Genomic DNA, 15,322 nt, shown 5'->3' on the forward strand with positions numbered 1-15,322 from the left:
CACTTCTACGTTACATTACCTAGCAACGACGGTAGCATCAAATACTATCCACAGAATACGAATCATTCCTGGAAAAATCGCCTCTCGCACCGTATCGATCTAGAGGGCGATTGGGAGGTAGGATTGGCCAGCATCAGTCTACCGTGCGAATCATTATTACAAGACTATCTACAAACCTTGAAAGCTGACGACGTACTTTTACGGACTGTGCGCAAAGTATACAATACCCTGAGCCGATCCTACGACACAAAAATCACCATAGTTCGTTACAAAGATGTACGAGACAAAAGGTTGGTGACCGTACACGATTTGCTTGAAGCTCTCTTTGACGTGGAACGTGACTATTTCGTCATCGCTTTGGATAACACGTTCTACATCAATCTCACCAATAAACATTTACAGTTCGATGTCAGCTTGGATGAAGAGAGCGAAACGTGTACCCTCACCGCCAAGAACATTAAAACTTCCACCCTGAGTTTGGATACAGTGGCTGCCTTCGTCCAAGTCATGCTACGCGAGGATTTGTGTCGATTGTTCCAATGGATACAAGATGGAACCCCTGCGTCGGACGGGACACCCACCATTAAAAACGGAAATAACTTGACTCTAGAGAAAAACCGTCAGGGTTGGCACGAATCCCTTTCCAAACGACAAAGTGGTGTTCGTAAACATTCCCTTACCCTCTACGACTTGTCTTATTCCCTCAATTTCAAAACCGTCGTAATTTATCTCCACGAAGTGACCTGGACATTCCTAAACACCAAGAAGTGTACCTACAAGAAAGATAACAAACCCAGGAGTTTGTACGTGTATTCTTCTCTATGCAATCCCGTCATGGTAGGCGATCAGACCACCGTCTTATTGAGACAAGTCCCTTATCGACCGCTCCTGACAGGAACGTATTCGTACGACGCTCCCATCATTCAATACGTAAAATTACGTAATCCCCATATCGAGGAGATAGAAACGGAGTTAAGTGAGACGGATACGAATCAATTGGTTCAGTTCTCACAAGGTGCAACGATACTCACAGTTCACTTCAGAAAGGCTGAACGTCATGTGCAATAATATTTGAACGCATCCCGAGGACCCACCGAGGACCGAATCAAGCGCATACAAGACAAGTACGAAAAGAAATATTAAACCTATCGTGAGAGAGGGGGTAAGATAAATAGAAACGATTGGGCACACGCGACGCACGCAACAGTAAGACCAGACCCGTGTTGCATCATATAACTTTTATTACACTTTGATTTTACACGTCCATTCTTCTAATCGTATCTTGATAATGTACTCCTCCTTCTCATCGATGTCCTTCAATAACCTGTTTTTTAAAAATAAAAAAAAAAATGTTACATTAAAAATGGCATTGTGATTTCTGTGTAAAATTAAATAAATGATAATCACCGTTGCACCAAAGCTTGCAATCTCGTTTTCATGACTTCCATGGTCGTTTTCACGATGGAATGAAGTACCACACGGAAATGATTGTTCGGGGAGTCCACAAATAACACATAAAGCGTAACCATCTGTAAAGATAAAAAAAGCATACCTCTTTCATTTTCAATAGTTTTTTCAAGTGTCTCTTTTTCTCGCGACTACGTCTCTTATTTTCACGGACCTTTTCACGTTTCCGTTCTTCGTTCAAGAGTCTTGCGTGTCTCGCTCCTTTCTTATTTTCCTGCAAGAGGTGTACCAGTTCCATGACGTTCGTGGTAATGGGACGCTCCGGGTGCTTTTCGCCTTCTGCCAATAATATAAGGGTTTCTTCTACCACGTCCTGATCGTAACCCAAAAGATAGTACGTGTTCTCGTTCTCCATGATCGGTGTAAACAAATTTTGGCGAGGGGTGCGCGCCCTGTGTTTTTTATAATCTATGACACGTGATTCTCTTAGGGGGTACCCGCGTTACCGGAGAGAACAATACCTTTCTTATTTTTAACACGGCGTCGTATCAAGGGTCGTTTCCCATATATGGTAGGACGCGGAGAGAACAATACCCTTCCTAATAGGACGCGGAGAGAACAATACCCTTCCTATTTTTACATGGCGTCGTCTCAAAGGTCGTTTCCCATATATGATAGGACGCGGAGAGAACAATACCCTTCCTAATAGGACGCGGAGAGAACAATACCCTTCCTATTTTTTACATGGCGTCGTCTCAAAGGTCGTTTCCCATATATGATAGGACGCGGAGAGAACAATACCCTTCCTATTTTTTAGATGGCGTCGTATCAAGGGTCGTTTCCCATATATGATAGGACGCGGAGAGAACAATACCCTTCCTAATAGGACGCGGAGAGAACAATACCCTTCCTATTTTTTAGATGGCGTCGTATCAAGGGTCGTTTCCCATATATGGTAGGACGCGGAGAGAACAATACCCTTCCTATTTTTAGATGGCGTCGTATCAAGCGTCGTCTCCTCGTGTCACTACTATAAAAAAGGACTGTCGCACGTTTATTGGATCTCATTTTAGTCTTTCCCTTGGTCGCGTAAGGATGGTCGCCAGCTTACCGTTTCCAGTCCTTTCCAAAGAGCAGATCCGACTACGGATGAACCTTGAAAGATGTCCATTGGAAATCAAATTGATCATCTTGCTCCAAGTCATACAAAACAAGATTGATATGTTTCAAACATGGGACGAAGTGAGTATGCTTTTTAATCGAAAAGTATTTTTTTTCCCAAGTAAATCATTGGTTTGTTTGTTTGTTTTTTTTTTCAGTTGACCTATTTCACTGATGCGTTACCGCCCAAAGAACGAAACAGTATAATCCGCAAGTGGACAAATCACATGATTGACAAAAAACTAAGCAGTGCAAAAAAGTACACAGGCATTTGGTAAGTTTTTTGTATTGTCATTTTTTTATTTAACATTAAATAGTACCTTCTAAGACTCGGCTTTTTTTTTTTTTTTTTTTTGCACCCCCTAAGACGTGTTCCTGCGAGGCGTGTACATGGCATAAAACGTTTGATATTTTTCCTAGCTGGATCTTGTATCTTTCTTGCCTAAGGTATGTTCTTTTTGTTTTTGTTTTTTAAGTCCCAAACTTGTGCAAGATTGAATCTCGTTCGCGAGCTGTGGAGACATTGTTATCTCATAAAATATTATCCTCGCCACATTCCTCGTTGGGTATTCAGGTCAGTTTTTTAATCTATAGTTCAATCGGGTTGTTCACCTCCATGACCTCTATGGGTGCGCCTCTCTTCACAGAAACCATTGTATATGTAGAGGTTGTAAATATTATCGGGACTATGATATGGTGCTTCCTTGGTGGCTTTTCCTCATGAATTGGTGATTTTTTATTTTCACGGCAACGTTCCATAAGGTATCATTTTTTCTCTTTCCCACAGCATACAAGAAATGCAGATTACGGCATTTATCCCCATTGTACTTGTTTCTTGTGCGAGTATGTTGAGATTCACGGGTGTAGGCCAATCCATTGTTATCTCTAAAACCCAATCAAAACCAATAGGTTTTTTGTCAAAATTTTTGTCAAAACTTTTTTTTAGAAATATGTATCGGGATCATGGTTCTTCTGTGAATGCATATCGTGCTGTGTCTATAGAGCCCGCTCGATACAATGGACACCTTAGGGTGAGTGTTTGGTTTTTTCCCCAGTTAGAAATTAATAGATGTCCCTGTAAAACATGTAACACTCGTAAACTAGAAGGAAAGTTTTTACCTCCCTCGTGGTTCGTAGAGATTTATTGAGGGTGAGTTTAGAAGAACCATGATCCTTATCGTGTCGCATACATTATTTTAAAATGAATTTTTTGCTCTCTTTAGAAAAAAGTGTTTTTAATAACAAGTTGCATTCGTGGAGAGATTACCCAAGAAGAGTTACTGCAAGCCATGCTACAAATTATGTCAGCGGTCTCTTTCTACTTTGCTAGGCGTCAAGTTTTTTAATTGCCATACACATTGTAATAAATATTTTAATAAACATTATTTAATCTTGTACGCATGCGTAAAGAATTACATGTGTCACACATACCACAACCCCCGAAACCAGTTACCATTCCCCTTTTAAGTTAAAAAAAAACAAAAAAAACAAAAAAAAAACAAAAAAAACAAAAAAAAAACCAAAAACAAGAACTACGCATGCGCATTTTTTTAGGTTACCACATGGATCGGAAAGATCGAAACGTGACATATATATATTCATTCGAGCCTAACCCACTTTTAGGTTGTCAGGGTGATAATGATGACGTCATAGGATCAAAAAGTCAATACTCCTCACTAGAATTGATGACGTCATAGGTCAGGTTGTTATGGTGATAATGTTGACGTCATAGGATCAAAAAGTCAATACTCCTCACTAGAACTGATGACGTCATAGGTCAGGTTGTTATGGTGATAGGGATGACGTCATAGGATCAAAAAGTCAATTCTCCTCACTAGCACTGATGACGTCATCATTTACGTCATAGGTCAGGTTGGGAGAATTCGAAAAAATCAGCCCTGAGTGAGCGGATACCACTACTTTGGGCCTTAGGCCTTAGCCTTTTAGGCCTTAGGGCCTATTTACACGGTACGACTTTGTCGCATGCGACAAGCTTACGACAGGCTTACGACACGAATTGTTTCGTGTAAATCAAACCTACAACTCGCTTACGACTCTTAAGTCATGTCGTAGGCCTGTCGTAAGCTTGTCGCATGCGACAAAGTCGTGCCGTGTAAATAGGCCTTTAGTAAGCCTGATTCACAGAGCATCGTGGCATCGTGCCTTCGCCCCTCATAGGGTCCATTTAGGTTGGCTGTGAGCCCATTTGGAAGAAAAACATTCTGAAATTTTAATGCATGCGCACGTTTGTGTCCATTGTAAACTTCACGCTGATTATTCTTTGGGCGAGATATCTTGTACAAGGTCCCGTCCACAAAGCCAAAACAGTTTTGAAGAGGAGCTCCACGGGCATGAATGCTTTGAGCATATTGTTCTAGAGCTGGTGTATTAAGAAAAGGTTGGTTCCAAGAATTTAAACGATGTTGGTGTGTCTGGTAAACAAAGTCTAAAACGTGATTGAAGATCAAACAAAGTTCAGTTGGATTCCTGCCAAAACGCATCACCATATCAGTAAATCTACAAGGAAAAGCAAGTCGTTTTAACAAGATGCAAAGGCCTTCCATTCCGGAACAGACAGTCCTCTGAGAACAAACAAATCTATCGGGAAATCTCAATTCATGGAGCAGGACAGCAAGGTCAGATTTGTCGAATCTCAACTCGACTCTACATTCCTCTTCATCTCAATCATCCAAATCGAATTTGTCATACTTCCAATATGGAAATATTCCCCTTGAATAGTTTTCTTTGTAAAGAAGCGTAAATTCCTCATCATCAATGACATCGTCGAAATAAGACACCAGCAAAACGTCTCGAACACTTTGGAGGTCATAGCCTGCCGCCATGTTTACAAGTGCGCGTACGCGTCTCGTTTGTATTTGGCGCTAAAGCCAAAGTATGACGCAACTTCAGTTCCAGTACTCCCGTCCCCGATCACGGTCGAGCAGCCGCGTCTTCAGGTATCACGTCCTGTTGCTAAATCAGTCTATTTAACGTATTGTTCCACCGTCTGTTTCCACTGTGGCAAGCGAAATATTGATATAATTGAGAAACTCAATGCATCCATTCTTCGTTTCGTTTTTAATGACTTTAATAACTCGTATGAAAAATTATCACAAGACATTAATCAGCCTAACCTGAGAGCACGCCGAATAAATGATATGCTCATATTAGTTTTTCTAACATTAAATAATGCTGCACCTACTTATATTACGAGGCAAACGCAGGTTAGTTATCCCTCGTGTAAATACAACAAAATCACTCATTTAAATATCAAGCTAGTATTCTATGGAATTTATTGCCGGATAATATCCGTGTGTTTACTCCTCTTGGTGCCTTCAAAATTGCACTTAAAGCTATTCAACTCGATAATGAATGCTGTTCTCTTTGTGACTAATGTTAGATTCTTAAATTACCTGTACATACACGTATATTTTTGTTTATAATGTTTAATTTTTATGTATCTACCTATATATTTCACCTATTGATTTATTTTCTTCAGAGATATTAGTAATTTTGCTATCAACAAATTCGAAGTGAAATAAAGTCTTTGATTGATTGATTGATTGATAAAGCTACACGGGTTGACCCGGTTCTATCCAGAGCGTTAGAGTTTGTCAAACAAGGATGGCCACAACATGTGGAAGATCTGCGCCTCCAACACTATTTCAACCGCCGATTTGAGTTATCGGTAGAGCAAGATTGTCTTTTGTGAGGGCTACGATTAAGTATACCTACCCGGTAGCAGGAAGACATATTGGAAGAGTGGCACACAGGTCACCCAGGCATTGTGCGGAAGAAGGAAATGACTCGTAGTTACTTATGGTGGCCGAACATTGATCAAGAAATTGAACAAGCTTCGGCAGCTGTCAACAAGTTAGAAAACCATCTGCAGTGGCTCCTCTAACACCGTGGTTATGGCCGAGTAATCCTTGGCATCGAGTTCACGTTGATTACGCTGAGGACGAAAATGGGCATTTCATCATTCTCGATTACGCACCTTCTCGCTAGCCTGAGATCTACTTCATGGGCAAAACATGTCTCTCAAGAACCACATAAAGGCCTGCAAAGGTAGTAAACTGTCGATTCAGCAACGTGTTGCCAACTTCCTGTTGACTCACTGGTCAACAAGGCATCCTACCACTGGCAGAACGCTAGCTAGCCTATTCCTGAGATGAGAGTTACGCACCCATTTAACCCTTCTTCGCCCAAGTGCTGGGAAAAGGTGATGGATTCACAAGCAACGCAGAAAGCAACATATGACGCCCACATTAAGTTTAGAGAGTTCTACCCAGGTGAAAGAGCCCTGGTTAGAGATCTTAGGAAAAAGCAAACTTGGTGGCCTGGTTCCATGGCTGAGCGGGGCGAACCGAAGTCTTACGTAGTGGCGCTGAAAGATGGTCGAGTTTGGAAGCGACAGCTGGATCATATTAAACGGAATACCATGGATAGCGTTGTCTCTTCGGGGATTGACGAGGAATCACAGAACCTGTCCCAAAACACTGTCCCAAACCCTGCTTAACAATAAACTATTGGTGCAGGTATTCCTTTACCTGAGAAGCTGCCCATGAACACGCCAGTCACGCAGCCGGTTGATTCTGAAATTTCAGTTCAGTTGGAGAATGGGAGTACATCTTAATCAGCAAGAGACCTCATCTGAAGTGGAGCGGGAAGTGGAGCGGGTTCCACTGCGCCAGTCTGGTAGAGTGTTCAAGGCGCTGGACAGATTGATAGAGACAATGTAGTCATCTGGTTTATGGGAACACTGAACGTTGCATTCGTTAAGGCACCAGTTATGTGAAATCTTGTCGCTCGTTTTCTTCGCAATTAGTTTTTGTTTTTTACGCCATGACTTAAAACTTAAGAAGGGGGAGGATGTGGTCTATGACGTAAGTCTCCACGCTGTCGCTTGTCAGCGTCGTTTTCATGTTTCATGGAAATCGACATATTGTGTCAAAATAAACTTCTGTTGAGTTTTTCTTCACGCCTTAAAGTCTATTCCGACGCTATACGCTACAGTTAGCATATGAATGACGATTGCCTTGCCATGCCTACTATTTCAACCTTTGATTCTTCGGTCAACTCATGTTGTTTGAATTATTCAAATGCAAAGTGGGGGAGTTTGTTTTTAAGCGCTCTGAAATCTGTGTACAAAAAACCTTTATCCTGCCATCTTAAAAAATAATGCGCAGATATTTAATGCCAGATCGTGCCCGAACCAACCCCTCATTGGGATCATCTGTGATTCAGTCGAGGGCTTACATGCAGCTGAGATCATTTTCGATCTCGTGGTTATTTACGTTGTCGCTCAGCACTTTCCATTTAAATATTTTCCACCATTTGCAAATATAACAGATTTGAGATCTCAAATGAAAAATAAAATAGTACCAAGTCATTTACACTGGTAACAATGTAACAATCCACCTTTAAAAAAAATAACCGGTACAGTTTTACTGCATTAGAGGTTGATTGGGGAAAAGTTGTTCAACATCATGTTGTAGTGCCTGGCACGGTATTCTGAGGATAACCCCTTGGATTGTGAAATGCTCACAATGTAACAAAGGCGTTTGCCTTATCAGTGATGTGTCCTGCAAGAAACATGGAGGGCCCAAATGCTCAGAAGGCACATTGCTTAAAACCTGTTCCATGTATACCAAATGATGCACTAAATGACAAAACGTGCCCCAAAAGAGAAATGTAGAGAATTCGGCTGCATCAAATATGAACGCAGGTGTTTTCCTAGTAGCGAAAAATGTGATTCTGCAAAATGCAACTGGTGAATACGGTGAAAGTGGTGGGTCACTGGCACCTATGTTCATATATTCAATCTTTCACACAACTATTTCAGATATTTTAGACAGTGTCACTTACGTATCTCCAAAACTTAATTGGCAAGCCTCTTTTGAGGTTTCAGAACCCAGAGTGGCTGCACATGCAAATTCTTGAGCCTCAAGCTCTATTGCAGGTGCTGCGGGTAAATACAGAAACTAAGTCTGAGTTGTGATGAGACCTTTTCTCTTTTCCTTCCACTGCTCTTTCCCCTGCTCCTCTCCATGCCTGAGGCAGTCTTGACAGCTGTTCTCCACTTGCTTCTATCTGTGGCCAGTGCTTCTCGGGTAGCTGAATCGATGCCCCGCTTGATGGGCCTTGAAGTGCGTCTGGAGCCAGTTGCAAGTTCACCAAACAGAATGTCTTTGGGAATTCATTCAGCATCCATCCGTCTGACATGGCCGAGCCAACATAGGTGACTTTCATTGAGTAATGAAAACATGCTTGGGATGCCTGCAAATTCCAGAACGCTTGTATCTGAGATGTGATTCCGACATTTAATGCCCAAAATTCTCCTGAGGCTGGGTAGCTGGAAAATGTTAAGCCTGCGTTCCTGATGCGTACAGAGCGTCCACGCGTCATTGCCGTAGAGAAGAGTGCTTAGCATGCAGGCTCGGTAGACTTAAAATTTGGTGATGGTGGTCAGCATGCAGTTCTCCCAGACCCTCACAGAGAGACGAGCCATGGCTGAGGCAGCCTGTTTAGTTCAGGGTCCAGTGAAAGGCTGCTTGAAATGATGGAGCCCCGGTAGGTAAACTCGTCTACAGCATTGAGTGTTGACTTGCCAATTTTAATGACCAGGATGTTCCTCACATTCTGCCCAAGCACTTCAGTCTTCTTTATGCTGATAGTCAGGACAAAGTCAAAATAAGCATGGGCGTAGCAATGCACCAGTCATTGGCAAGGTCATACAGGCTGCCATCACTTTTGGTGTGAAGAACGATACCGTCCACGGACTCTCTGAAGGCGTAGGAAAAGAGAAGATGCCAAAAAAGTGTAGGGGCGAGCATGCAACCCTACTTAATGCTACTCTTGATTGGGAAGGGATCTCTCGTTTGGCAATCATACCAGACAGTTTGTTGCATGTCCTCGTGGGAGGATATAATCAGCCCAAGGAACATGGGCGGACATGTGATCTTTTGCAATAAAGTAAAAAGGCCTTTCCTGCTGACCAAACCGAAGGTCTTAGTCAGGTCAATGAATGCCATGTTGCTGCACACGCCATTTCTCCTGCAACTGATGTAGTGAAAAGGTCATGGTGACCGTTGACCTACCAGCTTTGCAGCCACATTGGGTCTCACTTGCGCTCGAACTTTTTCCACGATGTTGAGAAGGGAGATGTTAGAATAGTTGTTGCAATCACTTCTGTCTCCCTTGTTATAGAATGTGACTTTATCTGTGTCACGCATTTCTTGAGGCAGAGTCCCTTCCTCCCAGCATTGTAAAAGTAGTTGATACAGATGGTCAAGGAGTATCGCATCTTTTCCAGCCTTGACGACTTCTGGCAGGATGCCATCCTACCCTGGAGCTTTGCCACATGCTAGTGAGTCAATGACCTGACAGAGTTCATGTACAGAGGGCGGGTTGTCCAGCTCTTCCATAGTGGGCAGGTGTGGTATTATTGTTTTGGCAGTGTTAAGTCGAGGTTGACTTTTCCGCTTGTTTTATGTATTCGGCAAGGTAGGAGTCTAATTTTGCTAGACTAGAGAGTGGTCTGTATCGCAGTCAAAGCTGTGGTAGGTACGTGTGGGAAGAACAAAATTTAGTGAAGGTCTCCTGGTCACAATGAGATCCAGCTGGCGCCAGTGCTGTGATCTAGGGTGCCTTCATGTGCAGGCTTGACAGAGAAGAATGTGTTGGTGATGCAGAGGTCATGGTAATAGCAAAATTCGAGAAGTCTCTGTCCATTTTCAGTTATCTTCCTAACACCAAAGTGTCTCATACACTGAAGCCAGGAGTTATGATCGGCGCCTACTTGAGCATTAAAGTCATCAAGAAGGTAAAGATGTTCCGTGCTTTGAATGACTTTAATGGCGTTGTAGGGCTCCTCATAGAACCGGTCTTTTGACTCTGATGGAGAAGTTAAGGTTGGGGTATAGAACCTGAAGATTTTCACAGGTCCTGCAGAGGTAGACAGGCCACTGGATGGGGATTCCACTAGCATTAGATCGGCGTTCTACTGACTCAAGGAGAGAGTTCTTAATCGCAAAGCCAACACCATGAAGACCAGGTTCCTCGGGCTCCAACCCCTGCCAGAAAGTGTAGTTTACTTCCCTGAGGCAGCTGTTTAATATGTCTTGTTTCCTACAGTTCCGCAATGCCAACGTTGTGTCTTCTGCTCAAGATCAATGGTGGCTGTTTTCCTGGAATCATCAACTTTCTGTGGGTCTTTGAGAGGCCAAGGCACAGTGGCCTCACATTCCAGCTTGCGAGTCATCGTAAGGGTTTAATGTTTCTTTTTCTTTCATGTTTGCATGGTGTGAAGATTTACAGTCTTTAATTAAAATTTTGTCCTACACTCCCAGCACCTGAGCGAGTTGGCAGACTGTGGTGGGTCAGCACCTTTATTGGCTGGGGGCTGCCCAGCCTAAGGGCAGGCAGTAGCTGACCCGTTTGATGTGATGATTCCTCCTCTCAAGAGTGCAAGCCTGGGAAAAGTTTATGGAAATCCTGGGTTGCCAAAGACATCAGGGTCCCCCTCTTGGCCTTACTGATGAGGTCCAGAGGAAAGCAGAGCAGTATGTTTGGTACCAGCTTGGCTGCAGGAGTTTGCCATGTAGTTGACGAAAACCACAACTAACTGCCTCAAAGGGGGTCTACTCCTTGATTTTATGTCAGGCTTTACTCCCTTAGGTGGTTTGTCTACTAGTGTCTGCTTCCCCTCAGTGAAGCTGATATTATTTCACTCATAATTGGGATCCTCAGCAGCTACTTGGGCTCCGGGTCAGACCACCCCTGGGAGCAATAGTGGCTAAGGGGCAGCTTTACATTCCCCAGACCCCCAGTTTCCCCAAGTCAGGGCTTCACTACTGGATGTAGTTTTAAGTCATACCCAGGACTATCTTCAAACAATATATTGTACTATATGAGTCACCTTTTCTAATCCAAAATCAGAAAATCTGTGTACAAAAGACTTTTCGCACAGGACTTAAGTACATTCACATTCCTTTTCTAGGATAATTGTGTTGATCATGGTGAACTGTCATGGTCACTCTTAATTTCTTTATGTCTTTCCGTGTCACTTTCTCTGTTACTGACACTGTGACTTTCTTTCGACCATCAAGGTCGGTGACACTGGCACAGTAAAAGTATCTCTAACTATCACTGTCACTGTCACTGTCTCAGCTAATGTCGCTGGCACACTGTAACTGTCACTCTCAGCATCACTGTAAGTTCATTGTCACTGTCTCTGTCACTTTCACTGTCCCTTTAACTTACCCTGTAACTGTTACTATTGCTGTAGCTATCACTGTTAATGTCACGTTCACGGTCACTCTCAGTCAGTGTTACTCTTACATTCACTATCACTGGTAATGTCACTGTCTATTTCAGTGTCACTGTCTCTCTCACTGAAACTGTCAAAGCCACTGTTTCTGTCTCTGGCACTATCATTGTTGGGATCACTTTCTTTGTAACAGTCTCTGACACTGCTACTCTTACTTTCCCCAACACAGTTAATGTCACTATTCCGGTTTCTGTTCCTGTCTTTCTCACTGACACTGTCATAGTCACCATCACTGTCACTGTCACTGTCATCAACCATCGTCTAATTCAATTATTCTGTGAACGTCAATGTCCCTATCACTATCACTGTCAGTGTCACTGTCAATGTCACTCTCACTGGTGCTATCACTGTAAATCTTGGTATCACCGTCTCTCTTACTGACACTGTTACAGTCTTGGTCTCTGTTTCTGGCTTTAGCAACAGTGTCAGTCAACATCTCTGTCAAGGTTTCTCTTACTATCACTATCAGTTTTAAAGTCAGTCTAGAAGTCTCCGTCATTGTTTCTCTCACTGACACTGTCACTTTCACTATCATTTTCACTGTTTCTGTCTTTGACAATATCAATGTCACTCCCACCACAATTGTCAATGTCTCTGTCACTGTTTCCATTTTTGTAACTTTCATTTTTAATGTTAATGTCACTACATCGTCACTCTTCTCTGTCACTTTACTGTCCTTGTCAGTCACAATCACAGTAAATGAACTTCCTCTGCCACTCACTCATCTTATTAATCTCTTACTCTTTCTGTCATTGTCTTTGAATTTTTACAACATTGAAATTATTTGACAGAATAAATATATACAAATTTATACATTAAATGGGAAAATGATGGTTTGAAGAACAAAAGAAAACCTTAATTAACACTAGCTGTCGCGTTCCAAAAAGTAACAGTCAAATACATTTGTAATAAAATCAGGTGTCACAGTCAGCATCTCTTTATCTATCACTGTCTAGTGTTGATTCAACTTTGTAACCACTGCCACTATCACTAACTCTGTCTCTATCACTGTCTCTGTAAAAAGTACTGTTACTGTCACTGTTGGTCAATGGCACCATAATGTCTCCCTCGGTAGTGGTCACTGTCTTTGCCATTCTGTCTGTCTCTGTAACTTTCATTGTCACTGTCATTGTCACTGCCACAATCGCTAACTGTGTCACTGTTACTGTAATCTCACTATCACTGTCATTGTTACTATCATTGCACTGTCACTGCCCCGTTCCCAACCACTGTCTCTGTCACTTCTATATTACTATAACTGTCTGAAAATTTACTGTCAATTTCACTGTCACAATGTCTGACACAGCGACTGTCTTCATGTTTGTATCTGTCTTTCTTAGTGTCAAATACTTTGTTGTCACTCTCTCAATAAAACTCTCAGTCACTGTCTCAATCCATTGTCAATGTCTGTCAGTCTCTGTCACTACAATTTTTCACCATTACCATCACTGTTACTGCCATTTTCACAATCACTGTCACTTGTCTTTTTTGTGTCCTAACTCTTTTACCTTTCCCTCAACTCACTCTATGCTTTTTACTTCTTGCTATCTTTTTTGCTCTCTCTCTTTCTAACATATTTTCACTCAAATCCCTTTCCCATTTCTCTTGAATTGACTCAAAGTTGTTCAAGACTTTTTTGGATCTGTTCTTTAACTCATGAACTTGTTTTCTTGTGGTTTCAGATCTGAGGAGGTTGTTTAAATCATAGATGACATACCTTGCATCTTCTTTTACAGCTTTTCATTGTTCAATTTCTTTTTCCATTGTTTTACGCATAATTTTTCCAAAAAATTAAAATTTTTAGGTTTGTGGGATTTCCATAGTTGGTACAAAGGGTATAATAGATGTTGTCTATAATGATTTATTTTTCATATTTAGATTGTTCATCATGACAGGAAGAAGAGTTGCATTTTCTACTTGACACCAAATGAAATGGATTCCATTGTTCCTATCATAGAGACATCAAGTGCTACCAAGGGCATTCAGACATTTGCCAATAAGATGACTGAATTGGAAAATTGTTTTAAAAAAAGAAAGAAAAAGAGAAGTAAAAAAGGAAACCCTACCAAGGAGTGGTTCAAGAAGACATTTAAGACACAAAACTTTTTGAAAAAGAAACAGAGGACCACAGAAGTGATGTTCTGGAGATACAGGAGTATCATTCAACACTTAAAGTGATTGGGTAGGTAATTTCATAATACATTTCTGGTGTTTATACTAAGGAGCTCTTTAAGTATTAAATACCATTTTAGTAAGTAAGTCCCAAACATCAGGTAAGCATGAAATTTCTGTGCAAAGGTACAAGTGTATTTGGCAGTATCTACAAAAAGTGGTTATTGTTCTTTCTTTAAGGTAAAGTCTCAACTGTATATTACTTCGTGAGAAAGAAATTCTACCTGCTGGCCTGACTAATTTGGCATTAAGGTAAGGTTGTATGCCTGATGATTTCTGTTTAGAGCTGATGATGCGCAAGAAATCTTGCTGATTAATAACATTTGAGCCCAGAATGATGATGCCCAAACTGTTTTATCCCCAAAGCAAGGTTTACCTTTGCTTCTGTGCCTTTTAAGCAAGAGATGGAATTATTTCTGTGGTAATTAGGTGGAAGATGCTTAAAATAACATGGTGTATTATCCAACTGATGGAACCTACCATGAGAAAGGTGAACTAATTATGGGATGAATCCTAACATCAAAGCTCAAATATTCCTTCCCTGTTAGATGACGGGCTCTTGGAAGGTCAGTGTGTTTCTAACTAATTGTGTTGTACTGTTTTGCAGTTTCAAAAGCAGAATCTTCTCATTCTTTTGTTATTTATAACCCACTGTCTTGGGTAATCAGTCCTCAATTAACTGACTTATCACAGTAAGGGGTACTCTGATGAGATATTTTTAAGTTGAGCGAGAGTTCTGAAATGCCGTAACTTTACCTCCAGCAAACAGCTGAGATGCTTGGGTGCTTAGAATATCTCTATTTCAGTGTGAATCCATTTCACCAAGCATTTACAAGGGTATTCTGAAGAGAAGTTTTTAAGTTGAATGCAAGTTTTGAACTGCCAAAGGTTCACTACCCATAAACAACCAGGATGCTTTGGTGCTTAGAATACCCGTATTTCGGAGTGAATCTATTTCAACTGGTGTTTAAAAGGGTACTCTGAAAAGAGGTTATTAAGTTAAATGTGTGTTTTGAAATGCCAAAGGTTCACTACCTGTACACAAGCGAGATGCTTGGGTGTTTAGAATACCTGTGTTTAGATGTGAATTGGTTTCATTATGGCAGGAATGATGGATTGCTTTATCCAGCAAACTAAGTTGATAGTTTTAAGTTGAGCGAGAGTTCTGAAATGCCGTAACTTTGCCTCCAGCAAACAGCTGAGATGCTTGGGTGCTTAGAATATCTCTATTTCAGTGTGAATCCATTTCAC

The sequence above is a fragment of the Pocillopora verrucosa genome, chromosome 13 (genome assembly GCF_036669915.1).
Source record: "Pocillopora verrucosa isolate sample1 chromosome 13, ASM3666991v2, whole genome shotgun sequence".
In the NCBI taxonomy this organism is placed as follows: Eukaryota; Metazoa; Cnidaria; class Anthozoa; order Scleractinia; family Pocilloporidae; genus Pocillopora; species Pocillopora verrucosa.